Genomic DNA, 13,869 nt, shown 5'->3' with positions numbered 1-13,869 from the left:
AACGAATGTTTGCTAAATGTTTTAAAGAAAACGTCGCATCGTCGATAAAAGAATTTATAAAAATACATTTGTATCCGTATCCCGACGAATACGCGTTTTCGGGAAGGAAACAAAAGGACAAAAACGAATCGATAAAAGCGTTTGTTTGCGAAAACATAACGGCGTTAAAAGACTATTTCAATTCTAACGATTTCCATAAATACTTGCAACAAATAAACGTTCACGCAACCAAGTACATGTCGTGTCTTACGAAGAAAAAAAAAACTTGTATTATAGATTTGTTAAGATTAAAATTTGATATCGATTATATGAAATAAAAAAAAAAAATGAACTTAAATTCTGTTTTTGATTTGTTAAAAAACATGAGAGAAAACGTCTGGCAAAGACAGCGTCTTTTTGTGAAAGAGCGGATGCTAACGATAACGACAACGATAAAGATGGAGTTGAAAATAACGACGAAGATCGAGATAGAAAACGAGAGGAAAATCAAATCGCGTTTGAAAATTTACCTTCAAAACTTTTGTTTCAAAATTTAAACCAAGATCCTTTTACTTATCGCATGAGAAACGAACAAGAATACAATCGCATGGCGTTGTCAGACATGAAATTGCAAAACGTCATGCAAAACGAAACCGTAGCCGTAACCGATAACGCTTTATGGGAAACGTGGGAACAAACGGGGAGAAACGGCAGTTTGTTTGGTCAACTTGTAAAACGCAATTATACCAATGCGTTTTCGGATCGTATGAGACAAATGGAATTATCTCGTTTGCTTCGTTCGCAAAGAGGTACGAATTATCGTTTAACGAGTTCGAGCTTGAGCGGTATAAGCGAGACCGTGTCGAATTATTCCCCTTCAGTACAAAAAAAAATGCGTGTAGAAGAAGAAGAAAAAACAAAATTTATCGATCAAATGCACAAAGACGAATATTTGTTACGTTTTTGCAAATTTAAAGGTCGTTTGCTGTTTCCCGACTCGCGTTACGAACACGAATACGAACGTGTGTTTTTAAAACGAATGTGTCAAACTCCGGTCACTATAGGATGGGACGATTTATACAGCTTCACCATGGAAGTGCGTCATCGTAAAGAAATAACTCAACCTCAGTTAAACGATTTAAATATTTTCATCGCATACGGCAACAGCGTGCGAAAGACAAACGAAAATTTAAAAAAGCTATACGATCATCTTACAAACAAAGACAAACCAAACGAAACTAAACTCGAAGACAGAGATAAAATTTCGTTTTATCAAAACGTGATTCGTTCGGTTGCGGGAGGAATATCGCTTGTCGACGATTCGTTTTCGTTTTCGAAAGTTTGGAAGATGGAAATAAAAGCTGACAACGTTAACTTTAAAAAAAGCAACGTCGAACTGGAACACGTTACAGTACAAAGAGATTTGCAAGTCGATCCTTATTATCCTATCATGCGCGGTTTGCTCGACAAATCGTGGCTCGGCGAATCGCCTACTCAAACGGGAGCAATAGCCAAACGTTTTTTTGAAAACGTAGAAACGAATTTGAGAAAATGGGAACACTCGTTATTATCCCGTTACGCCAGATTTGATCGTCAATCGAAAAAGTTAACAACGATAATGAGCGAATTTGTAGAAAAGCATCAAGAGTACATTATAAAAGAACACGCGCCGTTGTTTAAGGCTATCGAGGATTTTTCAGTTTTTGCAAAGGAAAACGAATGGGACGAATTTTTACCGTTGCTTTATCAGAGTTTTGTATTTAAAAAAGAGTTACCATTTAGAACTGATGACGATGTGGTCGAGGTGTTTCAAACGTATCATGCGAACGTGTCGAAGAATGTTCTCGTCGATAGGTTTTTGCTCGATTTTAACGCTTCTTTATGCGACACGACACACGGAATATTTGGCGTGTTTGCTCGTTTCATCATGTTTTTGGTAATGGGTTCTGTTTTGACTTCCAAAACAAAAGATTTGCCTATTTATTTGTCAGCTTTTTTTAATTTGTTCGAAAACGATTCAATCGACAAAGAAAGAATATATACGAGAGATATTTTTAAAGAATTATCGATCATAAAGGTGGATTTGATTACTCAACCTAAAATATACAACACTCGAACATGACGACACTGAATAACGTGCAAGACCTTGTGGAACGATGGAAAACAAACATTAAAAGCAAACTGTTTATTTTAACCCGACGAGATAAAATTTATCGCTACTTGAGCGATGCGAAACAAATTAAAAACGAAACAGACGAAAAATTGCTTGTTTTGTTGAACGATGTATTAAAAACGCAAAACGAGTTTGTTTCGCTCAAAGAAATGTTAAAGGCTTGGTCGACGACGAAAAAAATAAAAACCAAAACCGATTTTGATAAAAGCGAAGCTCCGAGAAAACCGTATTCGTACGAAACAGACATGAACAGGTATAACGAACCTAGAACGTATTTTCATGCCGATTTGGCAGATATGAGAACGTTTAACGTCGACAGGAGAATATTTAGACCTAAATATTGTTTGGTAATGATCGATGGCGTTTCGAGAAAGATATATTTGCGAAGCTGTCTAAACAAAAAACCTTCTACCGTTACAAAAGCTTTTGAAAACATGTTTGAAGGAATAGAAAGAGTGTTTGACAAACGCGTTCGTTTGCAAACGGATAAAGGAGGAGAATTTTTCAATTCTCAATTTAAAAATTGGTGCAAAAAAAACGACGTCGTTCATTTTTCAAGCAAGACGGGTCATGCGTACCGTGCGGAAAGAGCTATTTATACTTTAAAGACTCTAGTAAGACGTTTAAAAATGAGCGAACAACTTAGCGTGAAAAAAAATTGGGACGCGTATATTGAAGAATTGCAAGACGTCATCAATTCCACTCCTTGTTCGTATAGCGGTTTCTCACCTGTTCAATTAGATGCAAACACTGACGAAAGTAAAATAATGCGAATGAAGGATCGTGTATCGGCGCAAAAAAAGAGAAAAGCACAATGGAAATATAACAATACGACTAGAATAGAAAAAGAAAAGAAACCGATTTTAAAACCGTTATCCGTGGGAACGTTGTGTTATCGAAGACAAACAAAAGCTCTCGATCAAGACACGTTTAGCAAACCTTCGACGCGAACCGAATCGTATTGGAATAAAAACGATGTTTACAAAATAACCAAAGTAACGATAAACAAAAATCAATTGGATAATTTTTACGCTCCTACTCATCGCTATTTTATCGAACATACGATTGATAAAAGAAAATACCTCGTTCGCAGAGAAGATTTATACCCTATTACATTAAACGATGAAGACCGTTATTTTGACAACTATGAAGATTATAAAAAGAATTATCTTAATCACATAGAACTTTAAAAATGTCTACTTATACTACGTTTCGCACTTATCGAGGAGGTAACAACGAAAGAAAATACATGAAAGAATATCGAGGATCCGGTTTAAAAAAAAAACAAAAGAAAATTCGAAAAATCGTTCATCGCGCTATCAATAACGAAATGAAAAAATACAAAAAAAGAAAACAACGCGGTGGACTACCAGTTGCTTTACCGTTGCTTGGCGGAGCCTTGTTAGGGCGATATATTTATAAAAAAATCAAATCCAAAATGTAAAAAAAAATTATATTTTTATATTAAATGAAATACATTGTTTTAATCATCCATACAATAATTACACAAATAATAATTAAATGATAAAATTTCATTAGATGGACAATGACTAGGTTCGCCATCTTCTATATGCCCACCGCAATGTCCGTATTTAAAAGGTGTGACAATGTTTTCAAGTTTAGGTACTCCTAACAATTCGATATTGTAGGATAAAATATTGTTTCTATCGCAAAATCGTTTTTCGTGAATTCCACCTTTATATAGCACTACATCATTTTTACCAATATGTTTCATAAGAAATTCGTCAACATCTTTACACGATAATATTTTGGTTGTTGTGAATAACGATTTATTATTATTTAACAAATTGAGTTTTGGATAAAAAGGTAATTTATGAATAAAATTGCAGCAATATTCAAATGCGTGTCGGTATTTTGAAGAAAGATGATCGTAATCTATACAAGGAACAGCGTGTATATTGAGCATATATCCAAAAGGATCGCACATTCTTGTTAGTGATACTTCTCTTATACAAGCGTGAGTTTTAGAAATTTGGATCATTTCCATATCCATTACACACCATCTTCTTCGCAGTTCTACTTTAAAAAAAAAAAATGTATTATTTTCGTTTTGTTAAAACCCACTTTACAATTCTCTTTCCGACTCTATTTAATTTGTTATTCATCGCATTATTAGTATATCTCGAATTTGTCTTTCTTTTGCTAAATTTCAATTTTTTACATTCAATTTTTCTTTTTCTAAAATTTTTTTTACTCCATTTTTTTTTATGTTTTTTTACCGGCAAAGAATTATTAACCGGCACTGAAGAAACTATTTTAAAATCAACATCATCATCATCATCATCTTCATCAATAATTCGCCTCGGTTTATACTTTATAATAGCCATTTTTTAATATTTTTTTCATATTATTTCTTCCATTATATACTATTTTAAAAAAAGTTGAATATGAATTAATATAGTGTCAAAATAAAAAAAATAAACGCTTACCTTTATTCATTTGTTCTGTTGTATTCTCATTAATGGTGCGCATCATTTTTATATGTAAATATATTATTTATACTAGAAAAAAAAGATAAAATAGAATATATAACAATAAGAATATGGTGACAAACAAAGCGTTGCACGATTATTTTACTTCGGAACCGTTATTTAACGATTATTATTTGGGTGTATATTCGTTGGATGAAATACAAAATGCATTTGATTATTCGTATTTGAGTAAAAATTTTAACAGAAAAGGATGCTTTATTATATATAACAGCGATCCATCATATAAAAAAGGAGAACATTGGCGAATGCTAATGAGAATAGATAAAGATCATCTGTTTTGTTTTGATAGCTTCGGTAAACAAAGTTTCGATCGACAAATTCCTCTGTCTTTTTTAACTTGCAACGTACTTTTTGAAAATGCAAGTTTGATAAATACAAACTCCTACATCGATAGTTTATCTGTTAATTACAACGAAATCGACACGACTTTGCAAGATTCTAAAAAAGATTTAAAATCAAACACGCAATTTTATTATTTTTCACAATTTATCAAATGCTATTCGTTGGAAAACAACATACAAAATCTTACCATTTCGTACAATCGATTGATTTATCAGAAATACAATACTGTTTTATGCGGTGGTTGGTGTGCTTATTTTGCTTCGCTTTTCTTTCAACATTTTGAAAAAATCAAACAAAATATTGACCTGTCTTATTTCAAACAAATATTGGCTTCACACTTTCAAGAACACACCGTTTTTGATCAACGTTTAATTTTTCAATTTAAAAACTTTATTAGAAATGTTTTTTTAAAATATTGCGACGTAATAGCTAAACGTGCTTTTTTACACGATATAGAAGAAAAAGAAGAAGAAATGTACTTACACGATTCACCGTCATCGTCTTTTGAATTCAACCCTATTCGTGTTTTTCAAAACGAAGTTAATATTTTACAACACAACGAAAACAAAGCTTTACTTAAACAATTCGATTGGTTAAGAACAGAACAAAACATTCAAAACTCGACGTTTTTACATGAAAACGATTTAAACAAATTACCGTACTATTGGTTAAACGATTCGATCAACACTTTAAAAGAAAACGAAAAAATGATTTCGTTACAAAAAAGATTAACAGATATAGCAAGAGAAAATAACGTTTCAGAAGAAGATAAACAATTATTAACATTGTTATAAATATTTACATTATTTTTTTATTGTCTTCATGAGTCTGTTTTCTTTTTTTAATACAAATACATTTTTTTTCAGTTTAGCCAAAGTGATTTTATATTGTTCGTTTTTATCGATAAGATTTTCATTTTCACATAACAAATCTGTCACTTCTCTATTCAGCAAATACCTTTCGTATTTCAACAACTTTACTTTCTTCTTCAAACGTTTTATTTTCTTGATCATTTCATCTCCACTTAATAACGTATTCATTTTTTTTTATCTAAAAAAAACGTTACAAAAATATTATATATCATCAAATTCAAATTGTCGCCAATCAAAATCCTTTCTCCATTGATGTTCCTCGTGACAATTTTCACTATTACATATATTTATTTTACAACATTCACATTTATATACAATATTGTCTTTTTTTAACCACACTTCTTCGCATAATTCGCATTGCAAAATATCTTTTATCGTTTCCATAATCAATTTACGATATCGCTCTACAATTTTAACTTTATCTTTTATAATCGACTTGGAACATAAACAAACATTATTATTTTGCATCTAAAAAAATTAAATATTATTTTTTTACATTTTTTTATATTCAATATCAATATCACAAAAACAAAATATATTAATACATTTACAATATTTTGTCATTACATTTTCATTTTGCTTTGTTTTAATTTGCTTTACTACTTTACTCTCTTTAGTTTCTTGATTAACATTCGTTTCTTGAGTAACATTTGATTTTTTCATTTCGTCTTTAAATACGTCGTCATTTTCATCATCATCGTTAATTTTTCGTTTTCGCATATTTTCATTAAATATTTCCATTTTGGTTTCATTTAATGTTGTTTCCATGTTGTTTATCGAATGTTATCAACTAAACTTTATCATCGTCTTATATAGGTTTTGTTTGTTATTTCACCTGTTTTTTATTATTTGTTCCTAATCAATATCATCGCTTTAATATTGCACGTGTTATATTTGTGTCTAATCAATATCATTTATTATTACCCTTAACAACATCGATTATTTTTTCACCTGTTTATTACGTCACTTTTCTTTTGCACGCATTTAATTTGTTCCTAATCAATATTAATCATTGTTACTATTAACAAAAATAGATTGTTTTTTCACCTGTTTTTCTTTTGCACACTTTTTATTTGTTCCTAATCAATATTATTCATTGTTGTCATTAGTAACATTCTATTTATTGATTCACCTGTTACATTGTTACTAAAATATAAATTAAATGATTTTTCATTTTAATCTATATCTAACGTGAATCTAACGAAACAAGTATCAAAAATGACTCTTGTATGTTATACTTCGTTTTTGGGAAAATTTATGTCTGATTTAAACGAATCACATCTATTAAATAATAACATTACTATTAAACTAACATCGGATATGAAGGTGGAAAAGATTGAAAAAGCATTTTCGCTTACTATTAAAGCTGATACAATTTTAAACTGGGTACATATTAAGATTACTAAATTAGAAGATAAACTGATTCGTTTACGAAGTTTAATCGACAGTGGTTTGATAGATGAAGAAGAAGAATTGAAAAGATATACAGATAAACAACGAGGTTTTTTAGATTTTGAACATCAGTTACGAAATGGCATGTTTTCAATTGATCAACGAACAATATTTCATTTTAACCTAACTTCACACTCGATGAAATATGCTGCTATTTTTAAACAAACGGGAAAAAGAAAATGCAACGAATAATACTATTTTGTAACATATATTCTTTTTTTAATTAAAATTACATTTTTATTTATTATTCTCAATTATTGTTTTCACACCCTGACCAACACCAGCGCTTATCGTTCCACTTGCTGCTGCTTTTGCCGTTCCAATTGCAATCGTTCCTGCTTTAGCCGCTAAAGCTGCTTTCGTAGCAATAGCTGCTGCCGCTGCTGCTTTACTCGCAACAGCCGCTTTAGCTGCAATGGCCGCTATAATCGGTGCGATAAGAAAAGGCAAACCACCTCTTTGTATGTTTCTTCTTCTTCGTTTTTTATATCTTTTTTGTTTTGATATTTGTTTTCTTCGTATATATTTATCTCGCGAATTGTTAATCATCGTTTTATATTAATTGACTTCTTCGTGCTACTGCCCAATCTAATGCTTTTTTTCCATATGTTGAAGATAAAAACTGATCACCAGCAATCTTTCCCAATCGAATAAGTTTTTGAATTTTTTCACCTCTCCCTCGTTGTTTTCTGTTTTTAATTCTGCGTACTCGTCGTCGTCGCCGATACATTATTATAGTTGATTTTTTATATTTTTTTTCGTTTTATATAATAAATTAGTCAAAAAATATCGTCTTTTAACTGGCTTTTAACGAGTTAGGTGAATATGTTATTTCTTCGTGTAAACCCGTTCCATTTTGAATATATTCCGTTGGTACATATACGCCAATTGTCACTTGTCCAGTAAAATTTTCATGAAATTTTAACGTAATTTGAAAAGCACTACTTCCTGTCATAATTTGAGGAGGGGCGTTTTGAACAGAATTATAATCACTCGACATATCAAACACTAATGGTTGATCGTAATTGTATTCTGGATTAAAATATTCACGCATGCTTGGAATAAAAGTATCGTTTTGATCATGATAAGCAGATACTAAATTATCAATATTTGATGTTGAAGAAAGTCCGCCATTGTGCCAACTTGCGTACATACGATACACTTGACAGCGAGTTAAAAAATCTCTCATATCAAATTGAATCACATCACCCGGATTACTATCATAACTTCGTCTGCAATTTGAAAACGTTACTTGTGATATAACTCCTGTAGATATATCACGCAATGTCATACAATTTTTATTTTGATGTTCCAACTGATCTTTTCGATAACAAGAAATAATAATAGTATTTCCCAACCAATTGGAAACTTTATTATTTCCCATGTCAATAGTAAACTCATTTCTATTATTAACAACATTATCAATTGTTTCCAAATGCTGCATACGAAATAATGTATCAGGTTTATCTGGAGTAGACATCATCAAAGCCGTTTTTTCAACAACCAACGTAGGATTTATTTTGTGATTTAGCATATACAAACACGGATCTTCCATTTTTAAACCAATATTAGCTAAACTTGCAACTTGCGCATCAGTAATAGGAAAAATATGTTCCATCAATTTTTCGTATTTATTTTCAAAATATATTTCCAATGCAAATTTCTTTCTTCCAATATATTCCTCTATTTCAAATATTTCATTCAATAGCTTTAAAGGTATAAGAAAATACATTCCGTTACCACACGCTTTCTTATTATATCTATCACACAAAATTGTTTGATAAACAGGAGCTTCACCAGTAAGTGCACGAATATTAGCATTTGTACCTTTACTTTCTGTTACTGTTGGATGTTTAGCAAAAAATTCTTTAACATCTTTATCACCATAACTAACACAACCCATTTGTTGATCTAAATTCGTTTCACGATACTTTTTTTTGTAATTTTTCTTATAAGTTAACGCTTTCATACGAGACAAAAATTCCGACGGAACAAAATTATTGCTGCAATGTTCTTGATTTTTCGCTAAATTTGTAAACAATTTAATTCCTTTTATCCAATAAAATATGAAATCTTCTCGCACGCAAAACTTTTTCATAAACGCGTCATCAGCATGACCATCTGCCATATTAAAATATGTATTATCGTTTACATTTTTTAATATTCGCATTTTAAAAGCGAGACATATTTCACTTAATTTTATATGATCAACAGCTTCCCATTCGAAACGAAGTTTTATATCACGAGTTGTATTATTATTAGGATATATTATTTGCGTAGTAGACTTTATTATTTCTTCTTGAACTCCTGTTGTATTAAAACCAGTCCATTTTTCACTCAATCTTTCTTGCCATTCTTTAGATAATATTCCCGAAAGAGCTTGTTTTAATAAATCTCCTTCTTCTTTTGTATTAATTAAACTCTCTTCAAGAGTAGCAGGATTATCGTTAGGACTATATCGATCTTCCAAATTTCTTTTACGTAACTTACTTTCTGTAGACATTTTTTATAAATAAACAATACAACATTATCAAACTCTTTATATATATTTTTAATTAAGAATATACATCAATTAGAATCGCTTTCAGAATCGCTTTTAAACACGTCTTTATTTTGCTTTTTAACGTCTTTCAATACTTTCTTATAACCTTTTTGTAACCATTCTTTTTTTCGATTTTTATCAGGTCTTTTACAAACAACGGTTCTTAAAACACCCTTCGACACATACCCTCAACATTTACAGCTTCAACATTTTCTAAACATACGTTACACAATATACTTTTTCGAGATCTCTTTTTATCTTTTCGCACTTCGTCTTCGCTTTCATTGTTCTCATCTTCACTTACGTCATCATTATTTCGTTTTTCGTTTCGCGTCTTTGTTTTTCTTTTACGCTGTTTAATTTCTTCATTTGTAAAACTCTCTTTCTCTTTCTCTTTTTTTAACGATTCGAGTTTATCGTTCATTTCTTTTATCCTTTCATTCATTTCTTTTTTATTTTCTTCTTTAATTTGTTGTAAATAACCATTTATTTGTCTCATTTTTTGATTATTTATCTCATTATATATATGTCGAATCTCATCATGAGATTTTTTCGATTTTGCAATAAATCTATTAGCATACGCCTTAATATGGCTCATTTTTTATTAATAACTTCAACTTCAACAATAAATAGCGGTTTAAATTTATCATCTTCAAAAATTAACGGTTCTTTATTCGAATTTAATAACGTGCATTTTATTTTTTGAAGCGATGTTATTCGATTTAAAATAAACGTTCTCGTTACACCGTCAAGTTGAGGTTTTCTATTGTTGTTCGTAACATGAATATAACCCTCCCTTTCATAATATTCATTCATATCAAAAGAACAAACGATATTTTCAACAAGCTTGTTATTTAAAAAAACCATTTGAGATAATGCATTTTCAAACTGAACATGTACCATTTTATCATCTTCGTGAGGAAAATTCAAAACGTTATTCGGCATAAAAAATATTTGCTTAACGAAGCATTTCACTCTATTTTCGCCATATCTTTGCAAACATTCGCTTATAGATTCCATCTCTACTCCCAACAAAAAAGGATTAACTTCACTACTTTCATTATTGTCATTTCCTTTCCATTTCTTATGTAAAGTAAAAACATCTTTCACACCACTGGTATCCATTGCAATACAAATATTGGATCGATAACATAATTATATACTAATTTTTCATTTTTTGAATTCAATAATGTACAACTAAATGATGAAAAATCAACCGTATCTTTTACTTGAAAATAACGCATTTGCCCTTCTAAAAGAGGTTGATAATTGTTTAACAATGAAATGTTTGTTCTTTTATCACCTTTAACTAAATATTGATTTAAATCAAACGACGCCACTACATGTTCAACCTTTATATTGTTTAAATAAACATCACATTTCTCCGCCATATTAAACGTAACATGCACCCAACGATCATCTTCAGAAGGAAAATTAAGAGCTTCTGTTGGAAAAAAATAAATGTAAGTTAATGCGCAACGATAATATTTTTTATTTATATTTCTTTGTTGAATTTCATTAACTACTGAATCCGATAATCTTAATGAAAAAGGGTTACTCTCGTTTTGCAGACTATTATCATCACGATGAATAATCATAGTTTCAAACACATTTGTCAATTTTTTATTTTTAATTCTTTCATCTCTAGGCTGATACACTATTAAATGAACTCCTCTAATAGGATAGCTTTCTTTCCAATTATCAATAATAGTACCGTCATATCTTCTTTGAACAAGCGGTTGTTGATATATATCAGTGGAATAAAATGTAAGTTGTTGAATAGCATCATCCGTTAATATATTCTTTTGTCCTTGACACCAACGATAATAATTCGTTTTATTTTTAGTAGGAATTTCTTTTCTCCACAAACCTAAACATACCAAAGGCAATTTTACTGAAGAAGAATAACTTTCTTTTATTTGTTCACAATATAACCACACTTCCAAACTGTTCTTTTTATCATTCATGTATGGTTTAAATTTAACTGATTTAAAATCACCAGTTAATAATGAAACATAGTCATCATTATACGTTAATGAATATTTAAAATTTCCCACTGGATTTTTAAGAAACTCAATTACGCTATACACAACTCTTTTATCAATAGCTTCTAATGAAATATCATCATATAACGGAGGACACCATTTCAAATTATCTTTCTCACTCCATTGCGGAGTCCAACGATCTTTACACATTACTTTCAAATATATATTATTCTTATAATCTTCAAAGCTTAATCCATTTAACACCATATTCGTTTTTCCATCCATTAATCCTTGTTTAAAATAATCCAATATTTGTGGCGAACGTATAGGAAATATACTCTGTTCTGTTGTTTGAAACCATGGAATAGTTAAATGTGATACCATAGTATCCTTATTCGCCGACACTTCTAAATACGAATAATCCGCTTTGTTCGCAACTCTATTGTTCTTCAATCTTATACACGACATTCCAAATAAAAAATCTTGAATACGAGGAGGAATGCAAGGCATATATTTCCAATGCGACTTATCTGCATACAACAAATGCTGCCACTCTTGTAATAATGTCTCAATTTCTACTTGCTTATCTTTAATTCGATCATTATCTTCACCGTATAAATATTCATACATTGTTTCAATCAACAAACATTCGTTAGGGATTCCACTACTATGTCCTTCTTGAATAATATTGTTTCCAAACCAATACCTCATATCAGTTAAATGTTTATTTTTATTAAACTTATAATAATATTTTACACCAGTCGGATATATAGATCTTTGAATGTACTCTTCAAAAAATCTTGCAAACGGCGTTGGTACAAATATAGGATACGAATATCCAGTTTTAGGATCTTCACCAAACACATGACCAATATTAGAAACACGAACAGTAATTTTAATTTCCCTTACATCACCGCTTTTTTTATATTTATCGGAATCTCGAGGTTCGATTTTTATCGAAAACAAATATGTAAATTTCCTTCGATCAGGATCAATCATATCTAAAACGTTACTGTCTTTTGGATTATTATCATGTTCCACAAAAAACAAAAATGGTTAATTATGATATTCTGACGGATCTCTTAAAACATATTTTCCATTCTCAAACTTTTCATATCCTTGTCGAGCAAAATTATGAAGATTATCATACATACTTAATTTATCGTCATATTGAAAACTAATATATTGATGAAACGGAAATACTTTATAGACAGCAGCCTGAGAATGAGTAGGAATAAAACTAAAATCCATCACGCTTTTTACAACTTCAGGTGTCGTAGTAGGTAAAGGACTTGGAAGAGGGAAATAATATTGATTATGAATAAATGTCTGCTTCACATCGTATTTATCACTTTCCGGTTCGCTCACTATTCTCACATCTTTTCCCTTCGGCATTACATCATACCAAAAGAAATTTTGTGGTCTTAACCCTCGCATTTTAAAATTAATTTCCCCTCGATTTTTATCCGTCACCATCTCACAAAAATTTCTTTCTCTTGAAATGTAACTTTCATTTTTCAAAGGACTAGCGGATATTCCACTACAAAACGAACCATTCCAAAATTTAAACGGTAAATAAGAATTTGGAATCAACGGAAAATTCATGTTCCACCAATTTTTATCAATATCACTTCGTAAATCATTCCACTTAAGCCACTTTGTACCATCATTCATAAATGTTCTTTTCATAAATACATTATCGTCATCATTCCTTTTCAAATATTCATCATTTACTAACTGTACAATACTGTGATATATATTAGGTTTTTTCCGCACGTCTTCTCGAAAATCAATAACTTTTACATCCCAACCATGTACGATACACACCTTTTCTGTCATCCAATCTAATATTACCGGTTCTTCATCCAATCCAATCCGAGAATAAAATTCATAATTATTATTATTATAATACTCTTTTACCTTTTGAATCCACGGATCATTTGTTTTATCTTCTTCTTTTTCCATTAAAGATAAATTAGTAGGAATTAACATAGATTGTAAATGAATTATA

This window comes from Hydra viridissima, unplaced genomic scaffold (genome assembly GCF_058129835.1).
Source record: "Hydra viridissima isolate aposymbiotic clone 2 unplaced genomic scaffold, HvirCarnegie_v1 scaffold_4, whole genome shotgun sequence".
NCBI classification, from domain to species: domain Eukaryota; kingdom Metazoa; phylum Cnidaria; class Hydrozoa; order Anthoathecata; family Hydridae; genus Hydra; species Hydra viridissima.
The sequence above is the reverse complement of the archived record's forward strand: the minus strand, read 5'-3'. Positions refer to the sequence as shown.